General features: G+C 39.5%; 1 protein-coding gene and 1 pseudogene across 4 annotated transcripts in view; both read left to right on the top strand.

The window, feature by feature from the left end:
* Positions 1–22744, top strand: part of UBR5 (ubiquitin protein ligase E3 component n-recognin 5) — a 153875-nt gene that overhangs the window by 7262 nt on the left and 123869 nt on the right. The gene's annotated exons all lie outside the window — the stretch shown is intronic.
* LOC112134826 (small nucleolar RNA U13) lies at positions 16700–16809 on the top strand (annotated as a pseudogene).

Raw genomic sequence — 22744 nt, 5'->3', positions numbered from 1 at the left:
AAGAGTAGAGAGAATAGTATGATGAACAACCATGTTCCCATCACCCAGTCTCAACAGTTGTCAACTCATGGCCAGTCTGATTTCAACTCTCTCCCCATTTATTCTCCTCTATCAGGTAATTTAATTGCTGTATATTCACTGTGTATTTCAAAATATGAAGCCTTTAAAAAAAACCTGAAAAAACCTTAATAACAAAATTGCCCACATTTTCCTGTTGTCTCATAAACGCTTATTTCTGATTGACAGTTTTGATAATTTTACTTAATAAAGCTGATTGGGTTCTAACATGTTAAAAAATTTGACATTCGTAGAATAAGAGAAACTTGTTTGGATTGTAACCTTAGAAGAAGGGGCCACTGGGGAATTATTTAGTTCCTTAAAGCTCAGTGCTATAACTTTTTTTTTTTTTGAGATGGAGTTTTGCTCTTGTTGCCCAGGCTCAAGTGCAGTGGTGTGATCTCTGCTCACTGCAACTTCCACCTCCCGGGTTCAAGTGATTCTCCTGCCTCAGCTTCCCAAGTAGCTGAGATTATAGGCGTGAGCCACCATGCCTGGCTAATTTTGTATTTTTAGTGGAAATGGGGTTTGACCATGTTGGTCAGGCTGGTCTCGAACTCCCGACCTCAGGTGTGCACCTGCCTCAGCCTACCAGGATGTTGGGATTACAGGCTTGAGCCACTGTGCCAGGCCTCAGTGCTATAACTTCTTAACCTCCGGTATGACAGCATTTTTTGTCAGCAGTCACTTGTAATTGTTAGATAATGATGATAAGACAGGATTCTTGAAATTAAGTGATTTTTCCGTGGGGTCACCTTGAGAAATAAGATTGTCGTGAAAAGTTTGCAGTATTTTCATAAATTAATAGACAGGTGAGGTATTAGTCAATTGAACTTGGCTATAAGAAATTATTCTCTGAGATCATATTTCTTATTACTTTCTTGAGACAATCAGTGTAGTGGTAACAAAACCCCTTCAAAATTAGAAATATGATAAATTCTTAGATAACCATGCTTTGTAACATTGTCATTTTGTCAGGATATTAAAGAAGGTATTAATATTTAATGTTATTTTACTTGTAAATACACAATTTATGTTACTTGCACAGCTAAAGTACTGTTATTTGTTCAATTTCTGACAGTATCACTTAATAAAATGTCTTTGACTCTTTCATATTTATTGAGTTATACTTTACATTCAGTAAAATTAACCCATTTTAGGTGTACAGTTTGATGAATTTCGGCAAATGTGTACAGTTGTGTAACCGCCACCACAATCCAGGTACAGAACATTTTCATCACCCCAAAAAGTTACCTGGTTTCCCTTTGTATTTTCAGTCACTTCCCCCTAGGCTAGGTCTTGGCTACCTAGCAACCATTGTTCTGCTTTCTCTCACTGTAATGCTTTTCCTTTTTGAATTTCATAGAAATGGAATCATGTGTCTGTTTTCTTTTGCTTAGAACAGTGCTTTTGCGACAGATCTGTGTTGCAGCTTGTAGTAGTTTCTTCTTTTATATTAAAAGTAGTATTTTCATTGCTTGAACTGGGAAGGTGGAGGTTGCAGTGAGTCAAGATTGCGCCATTGCATTCCAGCCTGGGCAACAGAGTGAGACTCTGTTTCAAAACAAACAAAAAAAGTAGTACTTATTTCATGACTGTACCACAATTTTTAAATCTGCTTTCTAGCTGATATAAATTTGGGTAGTTTACTCTTTCTAGCTATTCTCTAGTCTTTTTTTTTTTCTTGTTTATTTATTATTTTAATTTTTTTTGAGACAGGCTTTCACTCTATTGCCCAGGCTGGAGTGTAGTGATGTGAACATGGCTCACTGCAGCCTTGACCTTCTGGGCTCAAGCGATCCTCCTGCCTCAGCCTCCTGAGTGTCTGGGACTACAGGCTTGCATTACCACACCTGGCTAATTTTTAATTTTTTGTAGAGATGGAGTCTCTCTATGTTGCCCAGGCTGGTCTCGAACTCCTGGGCTCAAGCAATTATCCCGTCTCAGCCTCTCCAAGGTGCTGGGATTACAGGCATGAACCACTGTGCCTGGCCTTATTTATTTCTTTAAAATTAGAGACATGGTCTTTCTGTGTTGCCCAGGCTGGTCTCAGACTCCTGGCCTCAGCTGTCTTCCCACTTTGGCCTCCCAAAATGCTGGGATTACAGGCAGGAGACACCATGGCTGGCCTGAAGTTTTTCTTGGCTTCAATTTATCACAATATTTTTCATAGGAAAAGTCCACTGATAATAAAAACCTAGATTTTTCTTGACAGCAAATTTTTATGTTAATTAAAAAACATACTAGTATATGTAAAAAGATTATATTTTAGAATTCCATTATATGTAATGGTTGTATTCTAGATTGCTAGTTATAAAGATTATGATAGTGGCTCGGCTACAAAGCACTGTGATGAATGGATCAGTAGATAAGTTTTTATTTTCTTCCCCGTGAGTTCAGGCTCCATTTCTGTGATATAGAAGTGTCGAGAACCTGCCGTTTCAAGAAATTGGCTCTGCTCCAGCATGAATCTGCTGTTTAGAATTCAGGCGATGAGGTACTCCAGGTCTTTACTTGAATTCAGATACCAGGTCTACCTCACAGACAACCTGGAACTCCAGAGATGGCCTTACCTGTGTCTCCAAGACTCTTACTTAGGGACATGGTGGAAATTTCATTTGGGTGTTTTCCGTGACAGCCTCCTTGTTATGAAGTGAGAAGTGGAGGAAGATGGTTTTTTAAGCCTTAAGAAAAGCTAAATTTGAGATTAGGAAGTTAATTTGATGGAGAAAGCTAAGAAAGCACAGACAATATGGTAGGGTTATTTTAATTTCTAAATGATGAAAACAGAGTTTTATATGGAAAGCTTTGGGGAGAGGGGTATTAGGTTTTTCAGCTGATTATCTGTTCTCTTATGTTGTAGTAGTGGCTTTGTTTCTTGTCCAGAAGTAATTCGAACTTGTCCAGTTATTGCTCTGTAACATCATCTGCCTCTACAAACCCTACTTTAAGTCTTTTAAGGAAGCATCAGCAATCAAATGATTTTTATGAAATTGTGGGCGAGTGTAGTTTATAAACATTCATTCTCTTTTTTTTTTGAGACAAGGTCTCGCTCTGTCACTCAACCTGGAGTGCAGTGATGCAGTATTGGCTCACTGCAATCTCAATCTCCCAGGCTCAGGTAGTCCTTCCACCTCAGCTTTCCTGGTAGCTGGGACTACAGGTGCATGCCACCACACCTGGCTAATTTTTGTATTTTTCATAGAGATGGGGTTTCACCATGTTGCCCAGGCTGGTCTCAAACTCTGAGACTCAAGTGATTCTCCTGCCTCAGCCCCCAAAGTGCTCGGATTATAAGCATGAGCCACCATGCCTGGCTAAACATTCATTCTCTTAATAGGCTTATATTTCTAGTGATGTTTAAACTTGTCTTCATCTCCAGGAAATCCTTAGGTGTTTTCCTTAAGTGATTGTGTTTTTTCTGCTTATCAGGTATTCTTCTGATTATTATATATAGATTAGAGAATAATTGAGTAGGGGGAGTGTGGGCAGTGGGACCTTTAGTTTCTGTAGTTGTTTTTTGGAGGAAGTACTTTTTTTTTTTTTTTTTTGCCTCCTAGAGTTGCCAATAGGAGGATGAACCCAAATTCCTGCTACGTGAGACGATTCCTGGTAGGATTTTGTCACTGCCTAGAGGATGCAGAAACAGAAATGAGTGACTTCTGTAGTGTATGTTGGCAGGCCATGGTTTGCAGGTCAGAGATGACATGTGGGCTGATTTCGTTGGCATCTGTTCATCTTTCTGCTACTTTTGAGAGCTGAGAGCTACTGAAGAGTACATATGACACTTGCCTGCAGAGACAGGAGTCAGTACTGTAGTACAGCACAGGAATTAGCAGCCACCCCATACCATCCCTGAATGTTTCTGGTTTCATGAAACTCTAGAGTGGCAGGGACTCGAGGACAGTTGGTATTTGCTTTTCCCTAGGGTCTCTTTGCTTTTCAGAGGGCTCTGGGAATGTAAAAACTTCTTCAATTGACATGAAGATTCAGTCTTTGTCTTCCTTTGGTCAATTTTAAGACATTATTGAGAGGTAATAGCATTTTTTGGGGATTGGGGACATGATATGTTTAAGCTTTTTTTTTTTTTAAAGTAGAAGGTTTTTCTGACAGTTGAATTGAATTATTGTATGAGTGACATAACCTAGTCAAATTGTAGTAAAATCATGGATTGTGGTGGCTTTTCCCAGTTAGGAGGTCTCTTGATTTAAAACAGTGCTTCTCATGGGATGGACTGTCATCAGGAGCAGCAAAGCTTTAAGACCACTGAGTAAAAAGGCTCTTACCCTCTTTTCTTTGTCTTAACATTGATTGATGATGGCAAATAGGGCCAAACTTGCCAGCTCTTCACTGCCGCCAACCTTCCTTCTCCCCTTCGACTTACAGGTTTTATACCTGTCTGTTTGAGAGTAGGATATTTTCCTGTTCCTTGATTTTGTGTGTGTCTCTCTGTCTCTAAGCTAGAGTAGTTTGTTTTTGTTCGCTTCTTTTTTTTTAACGACGAAATTGGAAAAATTTAGATTAAGTTACATAAATTCTAGGTCCTCTACACAACTGTGAGATACTGAAAGGATAGCTTTTTAAAATGCATTTCGGTGCTTGTAAGGTCACAGTCTAGTTGGGAGAAATGAGGCTCATCCATAGATAGTAGCACTATGAAAGACTGCTACAAAAGGTAGAGTTTGGGCATGGTAAATATTTGCCGTGATATTGCCTGCACAGAGTTTGAGAACAGTGTTAGATTAGTTTTTCTTGTTGAGTAAATGCTTGTGTGCTTCTCATGTGCAAAAAGTGCTAGGCCAGGGATGGCTGGTGTGTTTCAATTGCCACACCAAACCATCCTGAAACTTTGGGTTGAGAAGTGTTTGGAACTTTTTCTGGCTTGGGGAAAGCTTGGAGAAGAGTGAGGTTATAGATTAGCGAGCTCAGGGAGTGGCATCAGGTGAGTATGCCATGTATTGTTTTTCTACCTTTCTTTTTGTTTGAGACAGGGTCTTGCTGTGTTGCCTAGGCTGATCTTGAACTCCTGGGCTCAAGCAGCCCTCTTGCCTCAGCTTCCTGAGTAGCTGGGATTACAGACAAGTAGCTAGGATTACAGGTGAGTGCCACTGCACCTAGCTTGTTTTTCTAACCTTTTATTTTGAAGTAATTACAGACTCAAAAGAAGATGCAAAATTGGTACAGAGGGGTACCATGGATCCATCACCCAACTTCCTTCAATGGTAACATATTATGCCAGATATTTTTGGCATCCATGTCAAAATACTAGAGATAGAAACATTTTCCCCATGTGCATTTTTGAATTTTTTTTTTTTTTTTTTTTTTTTTTTTTTTCTGAGACAGAGTCTTGCTCTGTCGCTGCTGGAGTGCAGCGGTGCCATCTCGGCTCACTGCAACCTCCACCTCCTGGGTTCAAGCAATTCTCCTGCCTCAGCCTCCTGAGTAGCTGGGACTACAGGTGCCTGCCACCAAGCCCAGCTAATTTTTTGTATTTTTAGTAGAGACTGGGTTTCACCATGTTGGCCAGGCTGATCTCGAACTCCTGACCTCGTGATCCACCCGCTTTCGCCTCCCAAAGTGTTCGGATTACAGGTGTGAGCCACTGCACCCAGCCAAAAATTGTTTATTCTAAGATAACATAGATTTGAAGACATAATTTAAAGAAAACTTTGCATTTTTAGATGTGATTGTAAATTGATGAGATATAGGTGGGCACAATGGCTCACGCCTGTAATCTCAGCACTTTGGGAGGCCGAAGCTGGCCGATCACCTGAGGTCAGGAGTTCGAGACCAGCATGGCCAATGTGGCGAAACCCTGTCTTTACTAAAAGTACAAAAATTACCCGGGTGTGGTGGCGAGCACCTGTAATCCTAGCTACTCATGAGGCTGAGGCAGGAGAATCACTTGAACCTGGGAGGTGGAGGTTGCAGTAAGCCGAGATCATGCCATTGCACTCTAGCCTGGGTGACAGAGTGAGACTCTGTCTCAAAAAAAAAAAAAAAAAAAAAAAAAAATTGATGAGTTAATATATATTATGTAGTGATTTACATTTTTAGACAGTCTGATGTGGTGGTAGATAGAATGTAAGTTGGAGTAAGCAAAGATCGTGAATTTGTTCTTTGTATCCAACACTAACTGGTCATATGATGATATGACCTTGAGTAAATGATACAAGTCATTTGTAAAATGAGAGAGTTGGGCTGGATCATTTGGTCTTTTTTTAACTCCTATTTCCATACTCTTGTGATTGTGGTAGGGAATAGCTTTTTTTCATCATATACCTGTTTGCGATTTATATGTCTTTTGAGAAATGTCTATTCAGACCTTTTGCTCATTTTTAATTAGATTATTAGATTTTTTCTTATAAAGTTGTTTGAGCTCCTTATATATTCTCATTATTAATCCCTTATCAGATGGATAGTTTGTAAATATTTTCTCCCATTTTGTGTATTGTCTCTTCACTTGGTGGATTGTTTTCTTTGCTTTGCAGAGCTTTTTATTTTTTATTTTTATTTTTATTTTTTGAGATGGAGTCTTGCTCTGTTGCCCAGGGTGGAGTGCAGTGGCGCGATCTCGGCTCACGGCAACCTCTGCCTCCTGGGTTCAAGTGATTCTCCTGCCTTAGCCTCCCGAGTACCTGGGATTACAGGCGCACACCACCATGCCCAGCTAATTTTTGTATTTTTAGTAGAGACAGGGTTTGACCATGTTGGCTAGGCTTGTCTCGAACTCCTGACCTCGTGATCTAGCCTCCTTGGCCTCCCAAAGTGCTGGGATTACAGGCATGAGCCACCGCACCCAGCCTGCAGAAGCTTTTTAACTTGATGTGATCCCATTTGTCCATTTTTGCTTTAGTTGCCTGTGCTTGTAGGGTATTACTCAAGAAATCTTTGCCCAGTCCAGTGTCCTGGAGAGTTTCCCCAATTTTTGGGGGGGAATTTTCAAACTTTGAGCTCTTAGATTTAAGTTTAATCCATTTCAATTTGATTTCTGAGTATGGTGAGAGACGGGTCTAGTTTTATTCTTCTGCATATGGACATCCAATTTTCTGAGCATCATTTATTGAAGAGACTGTTTTTTCCCCAGTATATGTTCTTGGCACCTTTGTTGAAAATAAGTTCACTGTAAATATATGGATTTGTTTCTGGGTTCTTGTTTCTGTTCCACTGGTCTGTGTGTCTGTTTTTATGCCAGTACCATGCTTTTTTGGTTACTATAGCTCTGTAGTATAGTTTGAAGTCAGGCAATGTGATTCCTCCAATTTTGTTATTTTGCTCAGGATAGCTTTGGCTATTTTGGGTCTTCTGTGATTCCATATAAATTTTAGGATTGTATTTTCTATTTCTGTGAAGAATGTCATTGGTATTTTGATAGAGATTGCATTGAATGTATAGATTGCTTTGGGTAGTATAGACATTTAACAATACTGATTCTTCCAGTCCATGAACATGGAATATTTGGAAAAGGATTTTTATATTATAGAATTACTCGGAGAAAGAACTGTGAATCTATGATTGTCCATGATTTCTTTTACTTAATTATGTTGATGAATGGAAAATAAGTGAACAGGGGAAGTGGGAAAAAGATTTTTTTTTTTTGTTTGTGGGAGAGTTTCACTCTTGTAGCCCAGGGTGGAGTACAATGGCAATCTCGGCTCACTGCAACCTCCACCTCCTGGGTTCAAGCGATTCTTCTGTCTCAGCCTCCTGAGTAGCTGGGATTACAGGCGCCCGCCACCACGCCTGGCTAATCTTTTGTATTTTTGGTAGAGACGTGATTTCGGCATATTGGCCAGGCTGATCTTGAACTCCTGACCTCAGGTGATCGTCTGCCTCGGCCTCCCAAAGTACTGGGATTACAGGCGTGAGCCACCGTGCCCGGCTAGATTTTTATTCTTTAACTCAATACAACAAATACTTTGCCAGCTAACCTGTGTATACACTGGAATACAAAGATGGCTGGCCTCTGCCCTCATGGAGCTTTCAGTTTGATGAGGAGACAGACATGTAAAGAAGGAATTAAGTGCTAATTGATAATATAAGTGATAGGGAAGAAGGATCTAATGGTTGTGTAGGAAGGACTTTGAAGACTACGTTGCAGGATGTGGGGACTGGTTTATCCTCTTCCTTCAGTTTTCTTGAGCTTGGTGAATTTTGGTTTATAGGCATTGATGGAGGGAAGATAGGATATCTGAGCCTTACAGAGAGTCTGTTTGCTCATCGTGCACAGGCTGGGATTGGCTATGTGGCCTCTTCAAATGCTGCTTGCACAGAGATACTTAAAAATGAGACCAGGCCGGGCGTGGTGACTCACGCCTGTAATCCCAGCACTTAGGGTGGCCGAGACGGGCAGATCACGAGGTCAGGAGATCGAGACCATCCTGGCCAACAAGGTGAAACTCCGTCTCTACTAAAAATACAAAAAAATTAGCTGGGTGTGGTGGCGTGTGCCTGTAATCCCAGCTACTTGGGAGGCTGAGGCAGGAGAATCGCTTGAACCGGGGAGTCGGAGGTTGCAGTGAGCTGAGATCGCACCACTGCAGTCCAGTCTGGTGACAGAGCGAGACTCCGTCTCAAGAAAAAAAAATACATATTTTATATATATATATATATTTGAATTTAGATATAGCTGTTAAGTTTTGTAATAAAATTTTATATATCTTTGGAAAGTTTGTTTGATGATATTGATACTAATTATCAAGCAATTCTTGCAGAATTTGAAAAGTGATACTGTGTATCCGAAAGATATTGTGTACCTACCACAGACAGGCCCTATGGAAGACAGCTCTGAGAACTGGAAAGACTATAGAGTTGGAGTTAGGAGGCTTGGTCATTCCGCTAAACAGTCACATAATCATTTTCATGCAGTGAGTTTCATTTTACTCAATTGTAAGATGAGGTGTATTTAATGTCTGAAAGTTCATTTCAGCCTTGAATCTGTGTGACTGTAGAGCTATAGATATTGTTTTATGAGTTACATTTGATATATGTTGGCCAGTTCTGCCATTTTAAGGTTTGATTTTTATTTCCTGCCTCAGACCTGCTCATCTACTTTTTTTGTACTTATTCTAATAGGTATTTAGGAGTAGTGGACAGAAAATAGAGCTTTCTAAGCTCTTGCTATCTGATTAGTTTAACTGAAGAGGAGCTCTTAAAAAACATCCCCAGGTCTTCTGTATTGCTCCCCCACCCCTTCCCCCTTTATTTGATTTTATTTTTGACATGGAGTCTCACTCTGTCACTCAGGCTGGAGTGCAGCTTTATCAAGTATATGATAAAGCAAAAGCGCATTGATGATGGCATATCACCTTCTGAGTTGAAAATGTTTGTTTACCTTTGATTTCTAATGGATTAAGAGTGTTGCTCTTGTTTTTTGGGAATGCTGTTTAGTAGGTCCTAGTACTGCCACGTGCTCAATGAGAAACTTTTTAACTTCTGTTTTCCAGGAAACCCATTGTTCTGTGTATTAGACTGTAATAGATATTACCTTGTAACTTGACACTGCTGAATAGAATGTTTTGAGATGTTCATCAAAACTTTACACCAAGGACGATTTTAGGATTTTATTTTATAGCTGAGGAAACTGAGGGCTGGAGTGCTTAGATGATAAGTGGCAAAGACTCCACCCTACATTAACTTAGCCTTGTTGCTTTTCCTTTGAAAAGGGTAGAGGAAGTTACTTGTTTTTCTGTGTGTGTGTGTGTATGTAATTATATATTAATGTGAACACACACTGTTCGTGTGTATGTGTTTGTGTATATATGTAATTATAAATATGAATACACTGTGTATATGTATCTAAACAGGTGTGTGTGTGTGTATATATATAAATATATATATATGTGAAATCATTAAAAGAGTGTTTATTCAGCAAGGTTTGGGGGCGTCTGCTGCCTGTCAATTCTAGTCTTGGGTGTCCGGTGGTGGTGTTTGGTTCATGAAAAAGAGACAATTACAGGACAGTGTGACAAGTACAGTGAAAAGGGAAAGTTCAGGATTCTTCATTAGAAGCACCAGTTCAGTCTCGGGCAGGGGAAAAGCTTACCTGAAGAAGTGTTGAAAATGAGAATAAGGATAGTGAATGAAAAGGAGGTAGGCTGAGAGAGGCTGGTGGGAGAGCTGTAGGATGTAGGATGTAGGACGTAGGACAAGGTGTTAAGAACTGGAAGAGCTCTCTAGGCAGAAGGAACAGCACATGTGGAGACCCTAAGGTGAGAGACTGCTGTGTATTTGAGGAACTAAAAGAAGCCCAGAATGCTTAGACTGATGAGTACATAGAGTTTCAAGTCAGTTGAATAATTTTCTTGTAGAAAAGGATACCTTGTTGATTATCTTCAATAATGACTTTAGTCATATCATGATCAAGTAAATATGATGTGCTAGGCCATAAATTGGCCATAACTGGTTAATGTAGTTGGTTAGGCATAGAGTAATGGAACCAGTGCACTAAGGGGTGTGAATTCCATTTTCCGTGTAGGCAAGTTGCTTGATTTCGTGGCTACAAAGAATGTACTTCACCTCTCCCCAGCCAAGTTGCTGGTGTTTGCTATTGTTAATGAAGATGATCAAGCTTGAATGGATGATTCAGTTCAAATGCCTCACTGTTATTGGGAAAAAAACTGCAGATCTTTCAGAGAGACCAGTAGAATCACGGAGCTGAATAAAAGACAATGTGTTTTTTTTATCTAAGAGGTGAAAAAGTCTATGATATTAACTGTGGTAAAGACTAAAGTTTCATAAGTGCTAAAACAAAATGATGATGTACTTGGCTCTGGGTTATGGTTGATTACTTTTGATATTTCCTGATATGATTTTGTATTTTATATACTTCTGTATATGAGTATATATTATTTTAATAATAGAAAAAGAATAAATTCTGGCCAGACGCAGTGGCTTGCGCCTGTAACCCCAGCACTTTGGGAGGCCAAGGCGGACAGATGATGAGGTCAGGAGTTAAGAGACCAGCCTGACCAAAATGGTGAAACCCTGTCTCTACTAAAAATACAAAAATTAGCTAGACGTGGTGGTGTGCGATTGTAATCCCAGCTACTCAGGAAGCTGAGGCAGGAGAATGGCTTGAACCTGGGAGGCAGAGGTTGCAGTGAGCCGACTGTGCCACTGCACTCCAGCCTGGGCGAGAGTGAGAGTCCGTCTCAAGAAAAAGAAAAAGAATAAATTCCTAGGAAAGTGTTTTAGCTTATTTAACTATTCACCTAAAATAAGAACTTGAAAATCATTGAATAAAGAATAGTAATTTAGTTTCATCTAAAATATTTTTTCCTCTAGAAACTTTTTGTTGTTATTTTTTAAGACAGAGTCTTGCTCTGTTGCCCAGGCTGGAGTGCAGTGGCAGGATCTTGGCTCACTGCAACCACCGCCTCCCTGGTTCAAGCAATTCTTGTGCCTCAGCCTCCAGAGCAGCTGGGACTCCAGGCGTGTGCCACCATCCTCGGCTAATTTTTGTATTTTTAGTAGAGATGGAGTTTCTCCATGCTGGCCAGGCTGGTCTCGAACTCCTGGCCTCAAGTGATCCACCTTCCTCAGCCTCTCAAAGCGCTGGGATTACAGGCATGAGCCACCATGCCTGGCTCTAGAAACTTCTTAAAAGAAACTTTGCTCTGTCCCCCTGACTGGGGTGCAGTGGCATGATCTCGGCTCATTGCAACCTCCGCCTCCCAGGTTCAAGCGATTCTCCTGCCTCAACCTCCTGAGTAGCTGGGACTTACAGGCGTGTGCTACGATGCCTGGCTAATTTTTTGTATTTTTAGTAGAGACAGGGTTTCACCATGTTGGCCATGCTGGTCTCGAACTCTTGACCTCGTGATCCGCCCGTCTTGGCTTCCCAAAGTGCTGGGATTACTAGCATGAACCACTGCCTGTTGTTTCCGTTTTTACATTCAGGATTAACTCTGGGAGAAGACAACTTGTAAAAAAATTGTAGTAAAATTTAAGCCCTTTTTTCCCCTAGTAAATTGACCAGAATTTTCATCATAACTTAAATATAAATGAAGATTCCCATAAGGCATTTAAAAAAAATTGACTGAAAGTTTCATTCATTCATTGTTAGTCAACAAATAATTTACTGAGGGCTTGTTTTGGGCCAGACACTTGGACTGCATCAGCCAGGAAAACAGGCAAAAATGTCTGCCCCTGTGGGGTTCACATTCTAGTGACAAGATTTTGCATGAAGCACTTTTGAAATATGTAGTGTTTAATTTTCATACATTTTATCTATTTGAAGTGTCTTATTAAAAATTGTAATCAGTTGAAAATGATGGGAAAGCCCGTTGAACTACTATTCTTTGTAGTATCTTTAAGTGATTTATTACACATTCTTATCTTTGGTGCAGTGCTCCTCTTTAAACTTGCTCTTCCTTCAGTTTGTGCTTGTGAGTGTCATCTGGGAGAGCTGTGGGGAGACCTCTTTGATAACAGGCTCATTGTTGCCTTTGCGTCTGTAGTGCCTGAGGTACATTAGCATATATCTCTATTAAATTAATTTGAACTTCAAAACTAAGCAGAATCCTGTATTTTTATAAAAACTAGTTCTTGTCACTATATTCTGATCTTTAGGATAAAGAATGAATGAAGTGTTTGGAAGTTTTTTTTTTGGTATCTAATAGTCCTGATAACATTGAAGGAGAGCACATTATAACTTTACCTTTTTTTTTTTTTTTTCCTGTATTTTCTTTAGGAGGCCTTCCTTAAATGGAGATTCTTGACTGGGAGGTGTGTGTGTGTTTGTGTAGCTTTAGTGAGATTTTTATTTTTGTTTTTTCCAGTATTCCATTGTAAACATTTTCAAACATGCAGAAGAATTGAAAGAATGAACTATGAATTATCTGGATAACCTTTTAGAAGGTAGATAATAACTTCTAGATTCAGTAAATTTTTTTTTTTTGAGTGAAAGCAAGTTTATTGTAAAGGTAAAGGAATAGAGAATGGCTACTCCATAGGCAGAGCAGTCCCCAAAGGCTGCTGATTGCTAATTTTTATGGTTATTTCTTGATTATGTGCTAAACAATAGCATATACCCTAGTAAATAATACACCTGACAGGCCAACTCTCAACAATCACACTGGTAACATATACTGATAGAATGTTATTTTCTGATCTTAATAATAGGGATTATTCATGAGTTTTTCTGGGAAGGGGGTAGGCAATTACTAGGAACTGAGGGTTCCTCCCGTTTTTAGACCATATGGGGTAACTTCCTGATGTTGCCATCGTATTTGTAAACTGTCATGGCACTGTTGGGAGTATAGCAGTGAGGACTACCAGAGGTCTCTTACATTGCCCTCTCAGTTTTGGTGGGTTTTAACTGGCTTCTTTACTGCTACCTGTTTTATCAGCAAGGTCTTTATGACCTATGTCTTGTGCTGACCTTCTATCTCATCCTGTGACTTAGAATGCCTATAACCGTCTGGGAACGCGGCCTAGTAGGTCCCAGCCTTACTTTAACCAGCGTCTACAATTCAGGATGGATTTGCTGTGGTTTGAACGCTTCTGACATATTTCCCTCCTCCCTTTTATAAGAAAACCTTTAATCCTAAGGATTGTAGATGGAGGAGGATGTATCTTCTGTAACTTCTTGGCTGAATAAGGGTGATGATATTCCTGCCTAACTTACTAAGATTTTGCTATATTTGCAAAATATGTGTGTATGTAAATAACTTAGAACTATTTGAAAGTTGCGGTCATTGTAGTACTTCATTTTTAAATGCATGTGCTTGTATCTTCTAAATATGAACCTTTTTCTCCTTTTTCTATATAGCCACTTTACCATTATCACACTTCATAGGAAATTAACAAAAATTCCCTAATATCATCCAATACTCAGCGTATATTCATTTTTCTCCACCTGTCCTCAAAATGTCTGTGTATAATAGTGGGAATTTTTAAACCAGAGTTCAGTCAAAGTTCACATGCTGCATTTGGTTTCATTTGAATTTTATCATGGAGTAATTTTTACAAACATATTTGTGGTTTTTCCAAGGGCTACATGTAATCATTTGATGTTGACATTCTATGTTAAAGCACAATTGTCACTTTCAGTTTTCTTTTCTTTGAGACAGGGTCTTGCTCTGCTACCCAGGATGGAGTGCAGTGGCACCATCACTGTACACTGCAGCATCAACCTCCCAGGCTGAAGTGATTCTCCCACCTCGGCCTTTGAAGTAGAGATGGGGTCTCACTGTGGTGCCCAGGCTGATCTTAAACTCTTGGGCTCTAGGGATTCTCCCGCCTCGGCCTCCCAAAGTGTTGGGATCACAGGGGCGAGCCACCACACCCAGCCTTGATATTCATTGTCTTTTAATTGGTCTGTTTATATGTTTGTTTGTTGTCACTGGCGTGTATGTACGTTTTGTTGAATTTCTCAACATTGCTTTCTCTAGACCTCATGAAGTCTTGTACCTTTTGCAAGATTCGCAACTTCATTTTGCAAATATTTTGCGTTGGATTACATGGTATTGTCAGATTAACATCCTATGACTAGCAGTGGCTTAGCTTCAAAAGATGTGGAAGCAATAGGCCAGTTTGTGCACTTGTTAAATTTACAGGGATGTTTGGAGACTATTTTTCTAAGAGATTAATGGTTGGTGAGGGTTTTGGCTTTGTCAACTTTTGTTTCCTTATGCGCTCTCCTGACTGCAGGGATGAGGAAATAATATTCTATCAGTATACATTACCAGGTGTGATTGTTGAGAGTTGGCCTGTCAGTTGTATATATAAAAGTGTGGCTTTTTTTTTTTTTTTTTTTTTGAGACAGAGTCTTGCTGTTGCCGAGGCTAGAGTGCAATGGCACGATCTCAGCTCAGCCTTCCGAGTAGCTGGGATTACAGGCGCCTGCCACCACGCTAGGCTAATTTTTGTATTTTTAGTAGAGATGGGGTTTCACCATTTTGGCCTGTTGGTCTTCAACTCCTGACCTCAAGTGATCTGCCCACCTCAGCCTCCCAAAGTACTGGGATTACAGGTGTGAGCCACCATGCCTGGCCCAAAGTGTTGCTTCTTGATGCTACATAAGGATTGGCTTTTATTTTGAGCAAACATGTACTATTCAGATGAGTCTATGGTTAAATAGATTTGTAAATAAGTATTTGAAATAAATGTTGAAGGAAGTTCATAGATGTAAATTAACAGAAAGTTTTTTGTTTTTTAAAAAATAATCCTTCTTGGCTGGGCGCGGTGGCTCATGCCTGTAATCCCAACACTTTGGGAGGCCGAGGCGGGTGGATCACGAGGTCAGGAGATCAAGACCATCCTGGCTAACACGGTGAAACCCCGTCTCTACTAAAAATACAAAAAATTAGCCAGGCGTGGTGGCAGGCACCTGTAGTCCCAGCTACTTGGGAGGCCGAGGCAGGAGAATGGTGTGAACCCGGGAGGCGGAGCTTGCAGTGAGCCGAGATTGTGCCACTTCAGTCCAGCCTGGGCGACAGAGGAGACTCCGTCTCAAAAAAAAAAAAAAAAAAAATCCTTAATATTAATAGGAAGAAAATTTGTTTTTTAAATGTAGTGCAGTAGAAGGAAGATGGTAAGGAAGATAGTAAAGATGAAGCATAAATGAGGCTTTAGTCATATACCAGTGGAGCCAGGGCCCAAGAAAATGTTGAGGTTCTTTTTTTGTTCATCATCCTGATTTTTTATTGCTGGTCAGTAAACCAACCCAAACTTAATGGGTAAAACAACAATCATACATTATTATTATCTCTTCTGGGAATTGACAGTACTTACTAGGTGGTTCTTACTCTATGTTTCTCATGTAGTTGCAGTCAAATGCTGGAGTCATCTAGAAGGCTTCTTCATTTAAAGACTCAAACAACTGGGGTCTGCAACAGCTGGGATTCCTTAGGCATCTCTATCTGTGTAGTCTCTTTAACATGGAGACTTCGATTAGCCAGAGTTCTTAACATGGTAGCTCAGAGTTTCAAAGGTATGCATCCCAAGAAATAAAACCAGGCTGGAATTCCTTTTTGTGACCTAACCTTAGAAGTTTTGCAGCATCACTTCTGCCTCATTACCTTTGCGAGAAGCAAGTCATCAGGCTAGCTTATGTATGAAGAAGAGTAATTAGACTCTACCTCTTGATGGGAGAAGTATCAAATAATTTATGGATTTCTTTTTATTTTTTTATTTTTATTTTTTATGGATTTCTTTTAAACCACTGTGATCATTAGGAAAAATGATAATAGTAAAGCATAATTATTTAGAAAGATATTTGGGTACTATGAATGTTTTCAAATACATGGTATCAGACTTTTCTTAAACAAACTATAAGTACTTAACATTTATGGCATTGGACAGAATAATACATATTATGGAAGCGTAACTACTAACAAACAATTCCCTGAGGGAATTATTGAACTCGACAGTTGGTTTAACATCACAGAGGCCCCCTTAAAAGCATCTAGGTCAGAATCACAAGGCAAGTCAATATAAATGTGTTTCTTTGACATCACTAGTATTACTTATATAGTCAGGTGATTGATTAGGTGCATTGTTTAGGAAATGTAAAATATTTGATGTATTCTGAGACTTAAAGATTGAAACGTGAGCTAGCGATTAGTTCTTTACTATGACTCTGCTCAGACTCAGGTTGTATTTTCTATGAAATAGTATTTTGTAAAAACTACTCAGGATCATTTTGTAGTCTGTTATAAGCGTGATGATTGGGTATTCATATGCATATGTGAGATGTGCCTCCCTCAAACCTTGTTATGATGTCATCAGCAGGTTACTCTTCTGATACGAAAAAAAGAAAAAAGAACTACTCTGCTTTATCATCCGTTTAATTAGTAAGCTTTAGGACTGAATGTTTTCTATTTTCAGAGACATGTCTGCACTGAAATACTACTATTGTGTATATTCATTTAATAGTTTGCATGCCTACTGCGTGTCAGGCATTGTACTGGGGACTGGGTATGTGGTGGCATTCTAAAGAAATCTTAATGCCACTTCCAAAAGGAAAACTCCAAAAATCTTTTGGGTGTGGGGCATTATTGTTGAAATAAATGTGTAGCTTGCCAGTATGATTAATACAAAGAAGACACATCTGTTTGCATGTAAAGTTTATTGGAAATAGGGCTTATTATTTCATAGCTGTGCCTAAGAGAGTATTTTGATATTATTTGTGGTCAGTTTTCAAGGGGTTATTAGTCATATGTGCCATTTTTTTTGGGTATTTTGCAGTTTTTAGTGAATATGTGATGAAGTTGCAGGATCTTTTGTGTGAATTTGAAAAAGATCGTGTGTTTATTTTACACATATGTTTTATACATCACATATTTTGTTTCTAATCAAAAGAGGCCTTATATCTGAAAGCCTTCTTGTTACTCATAAGACAAGGATGTGAGACTAGACAGTTTTTAAGGGTCTGCCTGGGTCTAACAGAGGGGAAGGAATAAGAAGTTCTGGATGGGAAAGTTGGTAGAAATGTTAGTGAAGTGTCAAATTAAGTAGAATCAGTTTTTAGACTTTCTTGAAGCCAAGACAAAAACAATGGCTAAAAAATTACAAAGCTCAGTGTATCACAGAGGAGCTTTTCCTTCCTTCCTTCCTTTTTTTTTTTTTTTTTTTTTGATAGAGTCTCACTCTGTTGCCCGGGCTGGAGTGCCGTGGTGTGATCTCAGCTCACTGTGACCTCTGCTTCCCAGGTTCAAGGGATTCTCATGCCTCAGCCTCCTGAGTAGCTGGGATTACAGGTGCGTGCTACCACGCCTGGCTAATTTTTGTATTTTTAGTAGAGGTGAGGTTTCGGGTTTTACCGTGTTGCCCAGACTGATCTCGAACTCTTGGGCTCAAGTGATCCATCTGCTTCGGCCTCCCAAAGTGCTGGGATTACAGGCATGAGCCACCACCCCTGACCAGGAACTTTTTGTTAATCATGGTTTGATATAAATGTTGGAGAATCTTTTACATTAGAGATATTTTAAAAACCTAATGGACTGTGAGTTTTATAATCGATACAGAAGTTTTTATTTATGTGATTATGTGAAATGCCGATAGAAACTGACATTATAGTAAATTATTGTTTTGTGGATGTCTCCCTTTGGAGATTGAGGATTGTAAGTTTCTGGGCTAGAATTATATAATATTTAGAGGCTGATAAGGTAAATCATGAGGTTTGCACATTTTAAGTGTTATGTTTAGCATTGTTACTACACGTGAAGCACTGTGTTTTCCAAACATTGTTTTATTTAACATCCTGACAATGTTGTTGGGGAAGCAATTTGAGTTGAAGGAGATAATGTGGTTCCCTTGCTGTACAGCTGTGTAGTGGTGGGTCTCTGAGTACAGGTCTTTTTTTTTTTTTGAGACGGAGTCTCGCTCTGTCACCCAGGCTGGAGTGCAGTGGTGCGATATTGGCTCACTGCAACCTTCACCTCCTGGGTTCAAGCAATTCTCCTGCCTCAGCCTCCTGAGTAGCTGGGACTACAGGTGCACGCCACCACACCAGGCTAATATTTGTATTTTTAGTAGAGACAGGGTTTCACCATATTGGCCAGGCTGGTCTCAAACTCCTGACGTTGTGATCCGCCTGCCTTGGCCTCCCAAAGTGCTGGGATTACAGGCATGAGCCACTGTGCCCGGCCTATATGAACTAAAGTTTTAAATATTTTTAGATAAAAACAAAATGTCATAGTAAAGGACTGTGCTCCAGCCTTTAAAAACAGTATATTAACTGTTATCTTTTGTCTACGTGAATTTTTTAAAAAACTGTATTAAAATTTTAATCTGTTGGCAGAGGACAGGATCACTATCATATATCTTTTCTTCCCTTTTGCATGGGGTTTGATGGAGGAGAGGAGACCATGTATAAAGTGACAGTCTCTATGCTTATTTTTCTTTTTTTGAGATGGAGTCTTGCGCTGTCGCCCTGGCTGGAGTGCAGTGCTGTGATCGACTAACTGCAACTTCTGCCTCCTGGGGTCAAGCGATTCTCTCGCCTCAGCCTCCCAGGTAGTTAGGATTACAGGCGTGCGTCACCACACCCAGCTAATTTTTGTATTTTTAGTAGAGACGGGGTTTCACCATATTGGCCAGGCTGGTCTCAAACTCCTGACCTCAGGTGATCCACCCGCCTCGGCCTCCCAGAGTGTAGGGATTATAGGCGTGAGTCACCACACCTGGTCTCCATTTGAATGTTGAAACAGGGACCACTGTTCATTTTTGAAGCCAGTATGCCAGTACCTGTTTATGAAGCTCTTGCTTCTCCATCCTTACATGCTATGGTGTGAGATGGTGGACTATGTACATCATATTAGAATCATTATATCATTACCATAGTGACACTGAATTGTTTCTATCTTTTATGTGTTTGGGTGAGAAAGTTTGTGAACAGTTAGTCTCTGGTTTTGTATAAGATTCTAGTATCTTTAGTCAATCCACACAGTACCTACTTTGTACTAAATGCCTGGATGTGCAAAAAGTTACAGGCCTTATCCTTAAGGGTAAGCTTACTATATAGTTGGGAAAATAGAAATGTAAAAGGTAGAATAGCAGTATCAGAGATGACACTTCAAAGTAGTAAGTGATTAATTGGAAAATTGAATGGGATTAGCTGGGTGCAGTAGCTTGTTCCTATAGTCCCAGCTACTGGGGAAGGCTGAGGTGGAAGGATCACTGGAACCCAGGAGTTTGAGAGTTTGAGGCTGTAGTGCCTCATGATCGTGTTTGTGAATAGCCACTACACTCCAGACTGGGCAACATAGTGAGACCTGTCTCAAAAAAAAAAAAAAAATAGAGTCGAGAAATTCTGAAAGAGGTCAAAAGAGGAAGTGCTTACTGGACTGTGGTACCTTAATTATACTTTTTGTAGGTATTTTTGATAGGTCACTTGGGTGGGATAGAGGTAATTCTAAATGTAATTTGGAGAAGTTGAGATAACCAGGAATTTGATAGATTCCATGCTTCACATTATTTTTACAGTAAGTATGAAATACAGAACAATTTATACATGAACTTCAGTTATGTCCAGGTATTGAGTTAGTTATGAGATCTATTTTGAATGTCTTTCAGTGCTTATTTTTTAATGGGGTGTAATGATAGATACTTGGATTCACCTTTGATCTCTTCGTCCAAAGTGGTACTGATTATAAGTTATAGCAGTTGTAATAACAGCATTTCTGCATCCCCAAATTCCTTTTTACCCGTCTCATTTAACAGTTTTTCTTTCAGTCAGAAATGGTAATGGAAGAAACAGCAGGAGCAGCTAACATTTTGTACTAGGCTCTGTACTAAGCATATTATGTGCTGTAATACCCTGTCGATGCAAATGTCTAAGTAAACCTTGCCATCATTCAAATGAATTTCTGTTTCAAATTATTTTTTGGTATGTGTTGAGGGACTCAGTAACCCTTTGTTGGTATTTCAGATCAAAGCTCTTGATTTAGTTTAAAGGTCAGGCCTTTAGGTCTTGATTGTTATGGTTAGAGTTTTTCTTGCTTGTCTGGTCAAGCCAATAACTCAAGAAACTAGTAAGAGAGTTTAGAGAAGTAAGGTCAAGGCCCTTTTAGACTTGCTGGTTTCAGGTAGAACTTGGAACTCCTTTGCAGCTCAGCAGAGCTCTTTTGGTTTTTAAAGAGACTTGTCCCTAAATTTGTTGTGTGTGTTTTATTTTGGTCTTTGCTCTGTTCCTTGCTCTTCTTCACCTCAAGCTCCTGTCTTCTATCTGCCCCCCAAGTAGCTGTGACTATAGGCATGTACCACCATGCCCAGCTAATTTTTAAATTTTTTGTAGAGACGGGGTCTCATTATGTTGCCCACATTAGTCTCAAACTCATGGACTCTGTGTTCCTCCCGCCTTGGCCTCCCTAAGTGCTGGGATTACAGGTGTAAGCCATCATGCCCAGCCACAGTTCAGATTTTTAGGGCACTCCTGAGGATTTCTGTTAATGTATACTAACCTTTAAAATATTGAAAGATGATTAAAATTGCACATATACATTTTAAACACAAATAGTACCTTTAATGTTCTATCACCTTTGAAGAAAGGATGAGAATCATTGCTGTAAGGTTAGTTGGACTAGTGAGTCTCTGTACAGTATTTTCTTCATCCAAAAAGGCAGGATTGATTTTTTTCTGTTGGTTTTTTTCACTTAACTGTTTCAGTGACATTTTAAGGAATTTTGGATCCATTTTGGTTGTTTAAAAAGTTCTGTGTCGTTTTCAAAAAGGCTTGTCCCTACTCTGTTGTTGGTATGCCATTTTTTTGGTTTATTAAGATGAAAGCAAATTTATTTTTTAGCTGTACATTGTATTGGCTAGATATATGATTTCTGGTTGGGAATAATTTTTCCTCAAAATTTTGAAGGCATTATATCATTGTTTCATAGCTTCCAGTATCCCTTTTGAGGAGTTCGTGCTGTTTTGATTCTTTCTGCTTGACATCTGCCTAACCGTATGCCTTATGACCTCATGCCCTGAGATATTTTAGGGTCTTCCTTTAGTCCCTTGTGTTGAGAAATTTCACATTGATGTACCTTGATATAGGTCCTTTACTCATTCGTTGTATTTTGGGTCCAAATATTTCATGGGTCCCTTTATTCTGGAAGCTCACGTCATTCAGAAGTTTTTCTTGTTATTTCTTTAATACTTTTTCCTCCCCATCCATTTTGTCATTTTTCTCTTTTTGGAATTCCTGGTGGTTGGATGTATGACAACTTCATAGCTACTGTGATTTTCTTACCTTTTCTGGTCTGTTTTCCATGAGACCAACTTCTTAAAAAATATTCTGTTAAATATATATATTTTTCTTGTTGGGCTGGTTTCCCCAAAGAGGAATCCTGGCAGGCAAGAGCGTGGCTGTAAGCACTCTGGGATGGGGGCTGATTACTGATTTCAGCAGACAGCTTTCACTTTTTCTTCTGGTCTCTGACACCCCTTCTCCCTCCCACACCAATTCTGGGTGTATTCCCAGGCTATTATTACTCTGGTTGAATTTTGCTAAGTAGGAAATGTTTAGCCTCTGGAAGGGGAGCAGTCTCCTGTCTAGAGGGTGGGGAGCTAGCGGTTTAACTACTCCTTATGCTAATTTCCAACAGTTCCTGTTACCCTCAGGCTTCAGAGGAATGTGATGCCTCCAATTCCTAAAAATTGACCTGTTCATTTTTGGCTTCCTCCTACCACGTAGGGTTTAGGTTGAAAAGTTTTCTCTTGTCGTGAACTCACTGGCCACTTGTCTGTCAGCTTTCTAGCTTCCAAAATTTGTTGAATGCGCTAGCCTCCTCTTTCTCTTTGTCCCTGTAACTTTAAAATTCATTTGTTTTTCAAAATTTGTCATCTTAGTGGAATTGCAGGAGGTATTTGAGATATACATGCACTTAACTAGAAGTTACATGCATGAAAATTATTCCTGTTTTCTCTAAATACACAACTTCTCCATACCCTGTGTGTGTGTGTGTGTGTGTGTGTGTGTGTGTGTGTGTGTGTTTTAATGTGATTGTCTCTTTAGCACACACACTTTTCTCATAATCTCTGCTCATGTATCTGTGGTTCTTGGCTGTGGTCCTGTTTGCTCTCAAGGAGAGACTTAAAGCCTGCCTTTGTCTTTGCAATAACTCTACATTTTCCTCCTGAAAATGAGTATCCCAGGATATGCACATTTAATAACTAACTTATCAAAGTGCACTCAAGCTTTACTCAAGATTTAATTTCACGAGGCTTCTGTTGATCTTCAGGCTTT

The sequence above is a fragment of the Pongo abelii genome, chromosome 7 (assembly GCF_028885655.2).
Source record: "Pongo abelii isolate AG06213 chromosome 7, NHGRI_mPonAbe1-v2.0_pri, whole genome shotgun sequence".
NCBI classification, from domain to species: Eukaryota; Metazoa; Chordata; class Mammalia; order Primates; family Hominidae; genus Pongo; species Pongo abelii.
This window is presented reverse-complemented; position numbering and strand designations above follow the sequence as displayed.